The sequence below is a fragment of the Glycine max genome, unplaced genomic scaffold, assembly GCF_000004515.6.
Source record: "Glycine max cultivar Williams 82 unplaced genomic scaffold, Glycine_max_v4.0 scaffold_57, whole genome shotgun sequence".
Taxonomy (NCBI): domain Eukaryota; kingdom Viridiplantae; phylum Streptophyta; class Magnoliopsida; order Fabales; family Fabaceae; genus Glycine; species Glycine max.
Genome location: NW_024464728.1, coordinates 20,264 through 26,515, shown reverse-complemented (window position 1 = coordinate 26,515; position 6,252 = coordinate 20,264). Strand labels below are relative to the sequence as shown.

The window sequence follows — 6,252 nt, the reverse complement described above, 5'->3', positions numbered from 1 at the left end:
GTATAATTTACGAGCAGTGTCTGTGTGCTAAAATGATTTTAGGGGTTGGACCTGAATCAAGAGGGAGAGACCCTGACGAACTCTTCGGAGTGTAGGCCTTGGGGGTCACCGGGTTTGAGTACTCCTTTAAACCTGCTGATCCCATATGGTTAGAGCATTCTCGCAAAACATCGTGACCCTAACTGGTCTCCCTATGATCTTACTTAGTGAGAGTGACCTAACAAACCCATTGTGTGGTGTGTCTTGTTATGTACTCCTAAGCGCCCCAGGGTGGTTTTTCACTAACATGGTACCACATTGCATATAGGCTTGAGTCTTAGCATAACTATCTCATACGCTTGCTAATTGTTTATTATGAAATTGATGTGTTATTATGTCTTTATCAGAGTGTGTGATTCTTGTGTAATGTGATTGATGATTGAAAAGTGAACTTTGAATGACAAAGTGGTGGAATTACGTGTAACTAAGTTTTATTTGGTTTATATGATATGTATATCTAGTTGCTTTGTTTCTCTATTAGTTAGGAATGTGATAACTCACTCCCCGTGTGTTGTTTGTGTTTGGATCCTGTGATGATTTTGAACTTTGTGTTCGGGGGAGCAGATGACTAGGTGAATTGCTTTAAGGAATCATGTGCTGAAGGACGTCGGGACACAACGCTCTGATAGGATGTGACATTGGGGTATAGGGTTTTATAGACGACCTTGTTTGAGCCGAAGTGAATTTATTATTTATTTAAAAAAGTTTTATGATGATGTTAGAAAGGTGAATGTGAGCCTGCTACCTTCTTGAAAGGCTTGTATTTAAATATGTTTTAAAAACTTGAATTAAGTTTAATTTTTTTAATTATTTCTTTTATTATTAGTACATATATGTGTGGGGTAGAGGGTGTCACACATGTACCCATTTTCTTATTTATATTTTTTTTTAATATTTGAGTGCATAACATAAAGGAAAAAAGTAGGGATTAATAATTAATATTAACATAGTTCATATAAAATTGCTTTCTAAGACGGTTTTTTCATAGTAACCGTCTTAGAAATAACACGTTTTAAGATAGTTAATAGCAAATAACCATCTTTGAAAGCATTGCCTTACCTGACTTTCAAAGACGGTTAATAGCAAACAACCTTCTTTGAAAGCAATGACAACAACACTTTCAAAGACAACAAATAGCAAACAACCGTCTTTGAAATTTTGAACCTTTAAAGACGATTATTATAATAACCATCATAAAAGACAATTTCATTTTAACAGCGTTACCTACAACGATGGTTAACAATCGTCGTTAAAAACCTTTTTTAACCATCGTGAAAAACCCTTTTTCTAGTAGTGTAAGTAAACACGCATGCATGTTTCAAATAAGTGATTGTAACTAAAAGTAGTCATTTAATTTATTTTTTTCTTCTAAAATTCATTTGATATTTAAACTTATATTTTTTTGTCAAGAATGAGGAACAAGAAGATCTAATATTGGTTTAATGGTGAAAAAAGAAAAAAAAGATTGTGGATTCGAATAGTCTGCTAACAAAAATTAACATTTACCCATAAAAAATTAAAAAATAAAAATCAAGAAACACTGAAATCTACTTAAAAACAAATATTTTTTATACACATAAACATCAAACATTAAAAGATAAAATTATACATCAACAATATTACACAACTTTAGTTTTTAAACTTGCATTTTGGCCTGTCCTGAATACAAATTTTAGAATGTCCTAAAATGTTCTTTATAACTCTTACTATTAGTATTTACTTTTGTAATATCTCTATTAAATAATGAAGTTATCTTTTAATGGTCAAGTCAATACAAAAATGACAAAAAAAGTAAAAAGCATTAAATATTATATTTTTAACATATATGAAAATGATAAACACATAAATTACGTTTAATATTTTTCAAATTTAAAATTGTAATCGGATAGGAAAGGTATTAATTAACTGGTATTTTATTTTGTGAAACTAAAAATAATTTATATTACAGTAGAAACTCTTTAAATTAATACTCGGTAAATTAATAAACTCTCTAAAATAATAAATTTGTCCGGTCCCGACTTGTGCCAATGTAAAATATTGAAAAAATCGATAAAATAATAAGATAATAATTTTTCGTGAGATCCCTTTATAATTTTCGGTCCCAAGAAAATCATAAATTAATAATTCATAGAAACTGGAAAAAAATATATTACACTCTATTGAAATATGATTCAATAGTTGTCTGTTTTCCTTTAAAGTTCAAGTCTATTTGGACCTCATCTCTAACTTTTCTTATTGCATCCAATAGCTCAGGTGTTGTATTTTTGTATTGTATCATAAAGTTGTGAAGAGTGTTCGACGCCATAAGTGCTTCCTTTTGCGTAACAGGCTCCAAAGACATCGTATCATCTTCGTCGTCATCCTCTGCATTGTTCTCAATGATAGTACCCACAATATCTTCTAAACTCTGAACCTCCGAACATGCTTCATTTTCACCTGGGTAGTTCATTAGATTGTCGATATCCATCTTATTACAATAGCCACATTGATTGATCATAGTCTCGAGGTCTTGAGTTTCTTCATCAAAAGTGGATTCATCCAAATTTCTTGCAACATCACTAGCTGAACGAATTTTACAATGTCGAAAACAATTCGTTATTGTTTCTTTTCGAACATCTATCGTCCAAGCTGGGATTTCCAAATTGATAGCATCAAGGACATTTATCTTCCCTAGATCAGATTGTCCCACCTCATAACCTTCCAATATTTTGCGGTAAAACCTTCTACGGTAATGCATCTTGAAAGCTCTTATTATCCCAGCATCGCAAGGTTGAATCTTTGATGTCATGTTGGGTGGCAAGAAGAACAACTCAACGTTTCTTAGCCCTTCAATATTTCTTGGATGTGTTGGACAATTATCCACCACAAGTAGAACTCTTCTACCATGCATCATTTGGTCAAATGAACGAACATATTCATCAAAAAGCACACTAGTCATCCATGCCTTTTTGTTAGCTCGATACTGACAATCCAAGCTATTCATGTTGACATTCTTGAAGCAACGAGGCTTTGCATATTTCCCAATAATCCATAGAGGGATTTTATCAGAGCCATTTTCATTGCAACAAATAACTACCATCAGCCTTTCTTTATCTTGTTTTCATCCTTCAAGTTGTTTTGTTGCCAGTGAATGATCAGCTTGTAGCCTATAAAACAACCCAGTTTCATCCATATTGAAAACATCTTTCATAGGGTACTGATCAATTTTCTCCTGAATCGATACCATTTTCTGCTCCATGTCTTGTACATCAACAGACCCATTCTCGCCAAAACGACGAAATGACTTTATGCCATGTCGGTGCTTGAATTTCCCAAGCCATCCTATAGAGAAGTTAAAATCTGAATCATCATGAGGGTACACGAGTTTCATTGTATCTCTTGCCTTCTGCAAAATTAATTCTCCTATGATATTCACATGTTCTTGATGTTGGAGAAACCACTCATAAACAACCTTCTCCATGTCAGAATATTTTGTTGGTTTGTGTCTTTTGATCTCTACTCTTCCCTTTACTATTTCAGCAGAGAGATAGTCATCTTATCGCTTAAGTGTGTTTGATATTGTTCCTTGACTAACTTTCAACTCAAATTTTCCCTTAAGTCGTCTCTGCAAGTCTTTTTGTGTGCTTGTAGGATTATCTCTCTTGTACTCACACAACTCCTTACGTATTTGATCTGACATAGTTGATTTTGCAACACCTTTTAGATGAGAAGCCATCTTGTGAGATATGGTTTGAATACTCTAACACATTCATGTAATTTATATATCAGGGATTCTAAAGGAGATTCTAAAGGTGACGCCAAAGGGGAATTTGATACAGTTCTAACGCAAGATTGGACTAGAAGGTGTGATTAGGGTTTTGGAAGGGCAAATATTCGAGTACGCGGAGGTGTAGGAGATTCTGGAACGGAGAAGGAATGGTGAGAATTTGGAGTATCTTGTACGGTGGAAGGATGATGCTGCCAACTTAATTGACGGTAGAGATCTAAAACAAAACCTTTCAAATATCAGAGAACTTATTCAAAGGAAAAATTTATCAGTGATCAAACACAAAAGTCGAGTATATATCAGGGATCAAAAACATATTTAAGCCTAAATTAAACAAAGATCAAAACCATGTTGACTGTATTGTATTTATTCCTATGATAAAAATTTAATAATTTAGTCCTTTTATATATTTACCAATTTTTTTTATAGAGATATGTTATGAAAAAGCACATAGTATAAGCATTAGAAAAAGACTTCATTCTAATTGAGGTAGAAACCTTTATTCATTGATTTTGTCATACTTCTATTTCTTAATTCCTGCTTTAAGTCTCTGCGAAGCAAAACTACAAAAAAATGTAAATTAGACAAATTTTACAGTAGAGATAAACAACAAAGTGGGGTAGATAGCAGCAGTCACCTTCCTTTCAAGAAGTACATCAAAAAATAACCAAGAAACTCAAGATTATCACTTCTACTTTGCTTTAAGCATCAATCTCCAGAGAAGTATATATATTAAATTTAAGTCCTGCAATAAGCAAAAAATTCTTAGTGTCATGAAAAAACATATTATATGCATTAGAAAAAAGACATAAATTAACTTACTTCAATTGAGGTAGAAATCCTTTTTTCATTGACTTTTTCATATTTTTGTTTCTTAGTTCCCGCTTTAAGCCTACCAAGGAAGGCTACACCTTCACTTGAACCTAACAACAATATAGCTACAAAAGAAACACACAAGCTTTTGTATTAGTAACATGTAAATGCACTCAAAGAATAACAGTGTAAGAGCTAAAAGGTGATTGGTTACCTTCGAAGGCGTTGCACTATTTGAAGAGATCGAGATCAGAAGTGAAAGGATTGAACAAGCATAGCTTAAGTACTTTGTTGAACCTATTCAAGTAAGAAACAGAGTTACAAATCTCTTCTATATAGGATACCCAAATTACAACATTCACACCCTCCCTAGCGAATGATCTTTGCTTTTGCATCCTCATGGCCAATCTCCTATGGTCGTGATCTAGCATCCTACATACTCCAACACTACACCAGATCATACATGTTAGAAATTAGAGTGGGATCAGAGATTATTAGGATATATATGTTATGTTATTTATTCGTGCATAGGGGGATTGAGGAGATACTCATGAGATAAAACAAGAGGGGATGCTCGAACATGTTTTACAAATCCTTGAATCTGATTACCATAAAGATTTAGTACACAAGACATAATATATATATATATATATATATATATATATATATATATATATATATATATATATATATATACCAGCACAAAACATATTACCTTAAGGCAAGTATATATCAACAGCAGAGCATAATGTTTCCTATATATATTCAGGCCTAGCAATTAGAACAAAACCTAGAACCTACTAGAATTACAATAAAATATTAACAGACTTCAAGATTAAACTGAGATGAGAACCAAGTTAATAAATAAATCTTACCTGCAACGATATCTAACCTTGACAATAAAATCCTCCACAGAGAGATATTCCATGAACAATCTAAGACTCCTTCCCACATCAATAAGTTTATTAACAAGTGGTATCATAAATCAAAGTAAGCAATAAATGAACTCAGGTACCAATATATATTTTCTTGGTCAAGCAAAGTAAGCACCTACAACAAAGAGAAGAAAAAAAAAATCAAAAGCCAATAAGTTTCACGACTTTGAATGTTAATAAATTCATGCACTACAATATATTTTATTATTTTAATAAAATGAACTCGGTTGTTCATAGGTAGACTATCTCCAAATTCACCCTTCCCTATCATAGTCAGGGGCACAAAATCACCACCCACCAGTTTATGCCTTTAAAGTGGATGTATTCTCCTTTTACTCAAAATACTTAAGCAAATTGTTATTCTCTTCCTTAGAGATTTTAGAAGCAACAACCTTTTTTCTTAGCACATTAGGTCTAATAATAATGTGTTTAGCTTTATTAAGAACTTACAACAATTTCCTCTCTTGTTGTGAGGAAAGACTAGCAATTATGGTAGATAGGGAAGATAGGATATCACATATCAATTTTTAAATGTCCTCTCACACTTAGGTTTGAAGAGACTTGTGTCACAACAGCTCTCCAATGTCCACCTTGTACTATTCTTAAATTTCTCAAGTATAATGCTCCATTCTAAAATAGGAAAATTAAGTATAAGAAAATTTGGTCTTCCATTTGCTCAATTATATAAGACCACTTACA

General features: G+C 32.5%; 1 pseudogene; it reads right to left on the bottom strand.

Annotated features, from left to right (window-relative positions):
- Positions 1-2,188: 2,188 nt before the first annotated feature.
- Positions 2,189-3,754, bottom strand: LOC100812564 (CENP-B homolog protein 2-like; annotated as a pseudogene).
- Positions 3,755-6,252: the final 2,498 nt, after the last annotated feature.